The sequence below is a fragment of the Chrysochloris asiatica genome, unplaced genomic scaffold, assembly GCF_000296735.1.
Source record: "Chrysochloris asiatica unplaced genomic scaffold, ChrAsi1.0 scaffold00056, whole genome shotgun sequence".
NCBI lineage: Eukaryota > Metazoa > Chordata > Mammalia > Afrosoricida > Chrysochloridae > Chrysochloris > Chrysochloris asiatica.
The window spans coordinates 12,260,347-12,269,783 of NW_006408574.1; positions in this window are offsets into that span (position 1 = coordinate 12,260,347).

Genomic DNA, 9,437 nt, shown 5'->3' on the forward strand with positions numbered 1-9,437 from the left:
TGCTGTCAAGTCGGGTCCAACTCATAGCAACCCTGTATAGGGTTTCTGAGGAATGGCTGGTGGGTTTGAACCACCGACCTTGAGGTTCATTGCTTATCCTTTGAAGCCACACCCTTAATCCTTAGTTACATTTTAATCCTTACTCTGTTGTTGATCTACCCTTGAGTAGGTTCCAACTCATAGTGACCCTGTATAGGGTTTCCAGAAGCAGCTGGTGTGTTTGAACTGCTGATCCTGTGGTTAGCAGTTCAGTGCTTAACCTACAGTGCAACACCAGGACTCGTTTGTTCCACTTTAATCCTTCGTCACACTTGAATCCTGCTTCATTAACAACTCACTTCAAAATGGGTCCATAATCACAGACTTGTTGTTGACAAGCACGGTCAGCCCTGTGATTCATACCCCAGTGCTTGTCTTACAGAGCATTGTTCTCCTCAACATGTGTTGTTGCTAAGTGCTGCTGCTGTTGTTGTTGTTATGCGCCGTGGAGTCGGTTCTGACCCATAGTAACCCTGCACAGGGTTTCCGAGGCTGCAAATCTTTACAGGAGCAGAACGCCTCATCTTTCTCCCATGGAACAGCTGGTAGTTTTGAACTGCTGACCTTGAGGTTCACAGCCCGATTCGTAACCACTATGCTACTGTTCCAATTTACAGTAACCCTGTCTAGGGTTTCCAAGGAGTGACTGGTGGGGTTGAACCCCCAACCTTGTGGTTAGTGGTCCAGTGCTTGTCTTACAGCGCCACACCAGGACTCCAATCGCAGGCACAGAGGCTAGAATTTATAGTACGTCAGAGTGGAACAATGTGCGTAGAAGGGCTATAGTAAATAATTAGCTGCCCAGCAAAGGAGCTTCAAAAAGTTGGTGGAAAACAAAATTGAAACACAATGGAATTTTCTCTTTTTGAAGCCCCTTCATGTTTTTAACAATGTTGTTATTGTTAGGTGACGTCACTAGGTTCTGACTCACTGTAACCCTATGCACAACATAAGGAAACACTACCTGGACCTGATCTCTCGTCACAATTGTTGTTATGTTTGAGCCCATTGCTGCTGCTGTCTCATTGGGGGGATGGGGGTGGGCGGGGGAGAGTCTTCCTTTTTTTCACTGACCCTCTACTTTACCAAGCATGATGTCCTTCTGCAGGGACTAGTCCCTCCTGAGAATATGTTGGAATTATGGGAGATGAAGTCTTACCATCCTGGCTTCTAAGTAGTTTTCTGATCGTACTTTCAACAGATTTGTTTGTTCTTCTGGCAGTCTGTGGTACTTTTAATATTCTTCTCCCAACACCATAGTTCAAATGCATTTGTTTGTCTAAGGTTTTTCTTACTCGCTGTCTGCAACTTTTACATGCATATGAGAGTATTGAAAAATACCATGCTTTGGGTGAGGTGCACCTTACTCCTCAAACTGACATCTTTGCTCTTGAACACTTTAGATGTTATGTGTAGCAGATTTTCCTAAGGCACTATGTCCCATTTGCTTTCTTGACTGCTGCTTCCATGAGTGTTGTCGAGCAAAACAATGTGAAGTCTTTGACAACTTTAATCTTTTCTCCATTTATCATGATGTTATTTATTGGTCTAGTGGTGAGGATTTTTGTTTTCTGTACATTTAGGTGTAACCCACACACTGTGCTCTTTGATCTTCATCAGTAAATATGTATCATCTGCATATTGCAGGTTGTTAAGGAGTTCTGGTAGCATAGTGGTTATGAATTGGGCTGTGAACTGCAAGGTCAGCAGTTTGAAACTACCAGTGGTTCTGCGGGACAAAGATGAGGCTTTCTGCTCCTGTAAAGATTAACAGCCGGGAAACCCTGTGCAGGGTCGCTATGAGTTGGAACTGACTCCATGGCACTTAACAACAACAATGACTTAATAGTACATTGTATCAACTGCATATTGCAGGTTGTTAATGAGTTAATGGTACAGTGTATCATCTGCATATTGTAGATTGTTAATGAGTCTGCCTCCAATCCTGATGATACGTTCTTCATATAATCCAGTTTTGTGAATTATTTGCCATGTATACAGATAGAGTAAGTAATAGTGAACGAATACAACCCTGGCACACACTTTTTCAATTTTAAACCACTCAGTACTCCCCTTGTTCTTTTTGAACAACTGCCTCTTGATCTATGTACAGGGTGTTTACAGAGCACAATTAGTGTTTTGGAATACTCATTCTTTGACATGTTAACCATAGCTTGTCATGATTCCCACAGTCAAGAAACTTTGCATAGTTTGTAAAGCACAAGTAAACACCTCTCTGGTATTGTCTGTTTTTAGCTAAAATCTATCTGATGTCAGCAATGATATCCCGAGTCCCACATCCTGGCTTGGGTTTCTGACAATTTTCTGTCGATGTACTGTTGCAAGCCATTTTTGAATTATCTTCAACAAAATTTTACTTGCATGTGGTATTAATGATATTGTTAGATGATTTACATGTTATGTTGCTTCACTTCTCTTTAGAATGGACACAGGTATGGATTTCTTCAAATCAGTTGGCTAGGTAGCTCTGTCTTCCAAATTTTTTGGCACAGATGAGATGAGTGAGTGCCTTCAAGGCTATAACAGTTTATTTTAAGATTTAAATTTGTATTTTGTCAGTTCCTAGAATCTTGTTTTCGACAATGTCTCAGTGCAGCTTGGACTTGTTTCTTCATTGACACTGGCTCTTGATCATATGCTACCTCCTGAAATGTCTGAACACTAACCATTTCTTTTTGGTACAGTGACTTTGTAGACCTTCCATCTTCTTTTGATGTGTTCTGCATCATTCAATATTTTGCCCATTGATTCCTTCAATATTGCAAGTCGAAGCTTGATTTTTTTTTAGTTCTCTCAGCTTGAGATAACTGAGTGTGTTTTTCCCTTTTGGTTTTCTTTGCACATTTCACTATAAGACTTGACTTTGTCTTTTTAAATTGCCATTTGAAAATTTCTGTTTAGCTCGTTGACTTCTCCATTTCGTCTATTAACTTTAGTGTGTCTACACTGGAGAGCAAATTTCAGTGTCTCTTCTGACATCCATTTTGGTCTTTTCTTTTTTTCCTGTCTTTTAATGACCTTTTGCTTTCTTTATGTGTGATGTTCTTCTGGTCTTTGGTTTTAATATATTAGTTCTAGTATATCTAATATATGTTCTTGAGATGGTCTCTAAATTCAGATGTGATACATTCAAATTCATATTTTGGCTTTTGTGGACTTGTTTTTAGTTTTCTTCAGCGTCAGCCTGCACTTGCGTATAAGCAAGAGATGATCTGTTCCAGTCTGCCCCTGGCCTGGTTTTGACAAATGATACTGAACTTTTCCACGATCTCTTCTCACAGATGTAGTTGATTTGATTCTTGTGTATTCCATCTGGTGATGTCCATGTGCATAACAGCTTTTTATGCTTAAAAAAGGTATTTGTAGTGAAGAAGTCATTGGTCTTGCAAAATTCTTTCATGTGTTCTCCAGCATAATTTCTATCTCCAATGCCGTATTTTCCAACTATTGGTCCTTACTCTTTACTTTCTACCTTCGTTTTCCAATCACCAGTAATTGTCAATACATTGTGATTACATGTTTGATCAATTTCAGACTGAAGAACTACGAAGAGTTATTCAATTTCATTATTACTGGCTTTACTAGTTGGTGTGTAAATTTGAGTAATGGTGGTCTTTGTTTATGAATATTTTTCTATCACAGACTCAGTTGTACTTCAAGATACATACATCTTGAAGTGTTCCTTTTAATGGTGAATGTGACACCATTCCTCTTTAATTGTTATTCCCAGCATAGTAAACCATGTGATGATAAGATTCAAAATGGCCAATCCCAGTCCATTTCAGCTCTCTAATGCCTAGAATATCGATCTTTATGTGTTCCATTTCACTTTTTACAAGAGCAGTTTTTAAAATTTACATAGCTGGGACTCATCTGACACTCTAGGTAATATAATTTTGTTTCACTAACAGTTCCCATCCAGATGTTTTTGCAACGTGGCGATGTTAGAAGTTCATTTGTGAAAGACTATAAATTCTAAAGGTTAGAGTTGCAAGCCCTGGTGGTACTTGAAGTGGTTAAATGTATGGCTGCTAACCACAAGGTTAGCAATTTGAACCCACTAGCCACCCTGCAGGAGAAAGATGTGACAGCTTTAGAAAACTTGTTGTTAAGTGCCAGTGAGTTGGTTTCAACCCATAGTAACCTTATATAGGGTTTCCAGTGAGCAACTGGTGAGTTAGAACCACTGACCTTGCGGTCCAGTGCTGATCTTACAGCTTCACACCAGGACCCCTTTTATTATGATCAGGCATTGACTTCCATCACATTCTTTTTCTTCATTGATTGAGATGATTATATGACTTATCATTTCTAATTTATTGGACTAGAAATGGTGGTATAAATGATTTGTATGGTTTCCCCCTAATATTAAACATTCCTGGTATAAATTTACCTTGGTCGTGGCTGTGTCCAATATAATGATGCTTTGTTTAGGACTTTCAAAATGTAGCAGCGTGTGAAATTGACTTATGTATTCTTTTAGGTACTATTTATCAGATCTTATAAGGCAGAGAAATCCTTCTTTGTGTCCATTGGAAGTGTTTGTATTAAAATTGGAATCTGGACTTCAAATGATTACAAACATTTACCTATAAAAGTATTTGAACTTACAGGGTTTTGTTTGAATGAAGACTTCAAAAAAAAAAAAAAAAAGAAGCTTTTATTGCGAATTGAGTGATAGTTTACATGGGAGAATATTGTTTTGCACTCAACCTACTGTATTTTGTTTCATTGCAATGATTACAATCCCCTCCATGCATCATTGGTTAACAGTATTTGCTTCTATTCCCTTTTTTTTTTTTTAATGTACACAAAACCACGCAGGAATATATAATCATTTAAACAAACAAAAGGCATATTCTGGAAGCCTGCCTCCTGGCCACCAGCACGCAGCCTTTTTCTTTCCAGGAGTTGAGTCCTCAGCTGCTCTCTCTCTCCATACCATCATCTCTGCCTCCATCTCTGATGTCACTGCTTCTCTGGTTAAGATCCCACGTTCCACTCGTGTTCTTCTCACTTGATGGTCCTAGAGTCCTCTGTTCCTGGAATATAAGTTTAACTCCTCTCCCCTTTTTGTTACACAACTTCTACCATTATAGTTGTAACAATTTTGCAATTAGTCATGATAACAATTAATCACTATTGAATCAAATGAATCCTATCCCTATCTCCTTTCACCAGACCCATCTAGACAAGATGAAAACTATTTAGTGGAGATTCTATCTTACCCTCCACATACACTGAAACTAAACTCCCTCTTGAAAATTTATAAGCCAGCCACTTCGTGCATGTATAACCCCCACCCCTATTCTAGGTAGTCACTGTCTAAGTTGCATTGTGTACAGAGGGGATATGTTTGCTCCTTAATTTCAAGACTCCTTCCCTCTGGTTGGTTTTTTGAGCTACTACATAAGTATAAGTCAAGTTCATCAAATTGTAGCAAATTATACTTGCGTCCTTTATCAAATTTCTTTATCTTCCTCTAGTAGCGTTCTTATCATCAAGCCATTGAAGCTAGGTCAAATGGGTACTGTCTGCAAGTTTGGGCATTCGTGTGCATCTTTCCCCACTTCATATCATCTGGACACTTCACTCTCACCTCCAGCCCTCCGTAGTTAGGTCCTTGTCCATGGGCTCTGGAGTTCCCAAGTCTCCTCAAACTTTGGACCTCGCAGCCTTTCCATTTCTCTCTGTCATCTCAAGGATGACAGGAATCTATGTAACGTGGTTGAACTCAGCCCATATTTTCATTGCTGCCTTTTCACCTACTTTCACTCTCATGTAGTCCAGCACCATTGCCAACAAGCTTAGATGCCTGCTCATGTGTTCCCTTTGAGTTTCAGGTTTGAATGAAGACTTTTAAGAGTTAAAGAATATTCTACCTTGTGTTGTAATTTTACTAGTAGAAGGAATCTGTGGTCAGTTGTACAATCTTTAATACTGCTAATTTAAAAAAATATTTTTATATTTTAATAAAGTAATCTTTATTACTTACTAATTTCTGTCAGCCTGTGTGTTGCTGTGGGCTAATGTGCTAGACTACATCTTGAACCTCAAGGTCGGGAGTTCAAGCCTACCAGCAGCTTCCAGGGTCGCTGTAAGTCAGAACCAACCAACGACACTTACTAGCAGCAGCAACAACAAAGTGGCCCTGTAGAATAAGCACTGGTCTGCTAACTGGCAAGGTTGGAGGTTCAACCCTCCACCTGCTCCTCAGAAACTCTATACAGGGTTGCTATGAGTCAGCAGGGATTTGAAAGCACTTACGTGGTTACGAATCGGGCTGTGAACCTCAAGGTCAGCAGTTCGAAACTACCAGCTGTTCCGTGGGAGAAAGATGAGGCTTTCTGCTCCTGTAAAGATTTACAGCCTTGGAAACCCTGTACAGGGTCGCTATGAGTCGGAACTGACTCCACGGCACATAACAACAACAACAACAACAACAACAGGTAGCTTATCTAGACAACGGAATGCCCTCCAGAAATGAGGATGGCTCATGGAGGCAGTAAGGGACGTGAACGATGTTTCTTTCTGTTACATATGGTACAGTAACAACAGGCAGTCAGCAACCTGTCTTCACTTTACACTAACTGACTCTGTTAGTTCTCCAGAGCAAAGCCCCTGTAACTCTACCATTTTATCTGTTCAGTAGGATATGTGAACTTAAGTGTGGTGAGCTACTCTCCCGGTGTTCATATTAAATGCTCAAATGTTAGCTGCTTCTGCTGTTCGTAACAGATATTTTCCCTCCTGCTTCAGCGTATCCCTAAATCTGACCCATCCCTATGAGGAGTTCTGGTCTACCTCTCAGTGTCTTTTCCATCATGGTTTTAACACCGTCAACAGTCAACAGCCTTTGCAGTTTTCAGATAAATCCTATATCTTTGTCTATCGAGAATGAAAACTGGTTTTGTCTTTTCTCCATGTTGCCCCTTGGGTCTTTGGATTCAATAATTTGATGGGGCACATTTTCTTATCAGCTTTTGAATGAGTTATAGAGCCAGGGTATTGTCACCTGAGTGAATGAATTATGTGAGATGAAGTATGTGCTTTGGAGAAAAATGATAAGGACCAGTTGTCTTGACTGTCAAGCCGAGGACTTTGAAGTTCAGCTGGTTTGCAGTTGGAAGCATTGTTGTTAAGACCTTGTTGGGGAATCCATCAAGGTGGGTTAGGATTGTTGTAGAGGTTAGTATTAAATCACGACAAGCAGGGGCTATAGATAAAATAGAGGAGTACATGGGTGGGTGTTGTAAAGGGTGTCCTCAGCTGCTGACTGGAGCGTAGGAGAGTCTAGCCTACCCAGAGACTCTTTGTAAGAAAGCCCTGGTGATCAATTTCTGTGAAATCAGCCCTTGAAAACCATAAGGAGCCCACTTCTAGTTGGACACAGAGTAGATTGCTGTGAATTAGAATTGACTCAATAGAAACAGCTTTAAAAAAAATCTTGCTCTAATACGGGCTTATACTGGCGTCAGTTGCATGACTGTAAATGTAAAGTCTCAGTTCCCTCGTCTCTTCCCCTTCCCTCACTGTGGAGGACTGTAGGGATCACTTTGTTCATGGGGTTATAAATTTTTCAGATTTGAAAAAATAAAAGTGGGGCAGTCTGACATTGGTTGGCTAAAGTTTTATTTTGTCAAAGTAAGTTTATTTGGCAAATTCTTTCATAAACCTTTGATTTTGCTATAGAACCAGAATGTGGCTACTTGAGTTGTAAAAGCAAACTTAACAATTTACTGTTGCTCCCTGTTCAAAAAAATCACCACTAAAGTGGAACGTGCATTCTTTAGAAATGACAGGTAGAACGTTAGGGGAAATCAGAACTATCTTGTTCCTGTGTTCCTGGGGACCAGAACTAGCACAGTTGTGACAGGCTAGCACCGTTCTACTGAGTGTTTAGAGACACTGGATCTGCTCAGACTTAACAGAGATGAGGGGTCTTAGTTGAGGTCACACCTGGGCTGTTGGTGGATCCACAACTCGGCCCAGGTCTGTTGCCCAGATACAGAATCTAGCGGTTCTTAACCATGTTTTGGAACATGGGTCTTTTCAAGATGTGTGATGCAAAGTATAGATCTTCACCTTAGAAAAATATGTATTTGGACAAAAAGTAGCATTAGAAATGAAAGGATATTAAACTGCAGACAAGGAGACCATGAAAAATGTACGCTAGTAAATAAAAATGAATACTCTCCCAGAAAAAACACAAATTCTAAAGCAGACATAGAAGTAGGAGAAGTGTACCATCTTATTTGTGGTGTGATGAGTCCTGGTGTGGTGCTGTGCAATGAGCATTGGACTGCAAACCTCAAAGTATGCAGTTCAAACCTACCAGCTGTTCCTTGGCAACCTTATTACAGGGTCTCTGTGAGTCAGAACCGACTTGATGGCACTTAACCATCAACAGAAACAAGGCAATTGAGCCAGCAGGTACATGTGTTACTGCATAGAAAATACTGTTGAATGTGGTTACTTGCTGAAGAAGTTGGTGGTGAGATTCCACTCTATGTTGCCTCGGAAGACAGGCCTGCAGACCTGTCTGTCTCACAGCCTGGACACTGGTCATGCTTTGAAAACCCCACGGAACAACTCGACTCTGCAGTACACTGGATCATGAGTTCGCATCGACTGGACAACACTGACCAACAACACAACCTTACGAACACAGAGCTTTCCTGTTTCCCATTCCTGACCCTGGTATCTAGTCTCAGCATGCAGATGGTGTGGAGTAAAGTGCAGTGAGGAGATGAATGGGCACAAAGGCAGAAATAACGGGTGGGGCATGAGGCCTTTGTTGTTGTTGTTAGGTGCCATCAAGTCCATATGACCCATAGCGACCTTATGCACAGCAGAACAAAACACTACCTAATCCTTGGCCAACCTCATTACTGTTGCCACACTTCAGTCCATCGATGCTGCCACTTGGCCAATCCATCTTGTTGGGGGTCTTTCTCTTTTTCTTTGGCCCTCCACCTTACCAAACATGATATCCTTCACCAGTGACTGGCCCCTCCTGACAATATGTCTGAAGTATGAGAGATGAAGTTTGTCCCTCCTGGCCTCCATTGAGCACTCTGGCTGCACTTCTTCCAACACAGATCTGTTGGTTCTTTTGGCAGCCCATGGCACCTTCAGTAGTCTCTTCCAACACCATAACGCAAATGCATCAATTCTACGGTTTTCCTTATTCATTGTCCAGCTTTCGCATCCATATGAGGTTATTGAAAATACCATGACTTGGGTCAGGTGCACCTAGTCCTCAAGTTGACATCTTTGCTCTTCAACACTTTAAAACAAAGGTCTTGTACAGCAGATTTGTCTAATGGAATACGTTGTTTGATTTCTTGACTGCTGCTTCCTTGAGTGTTGATAGT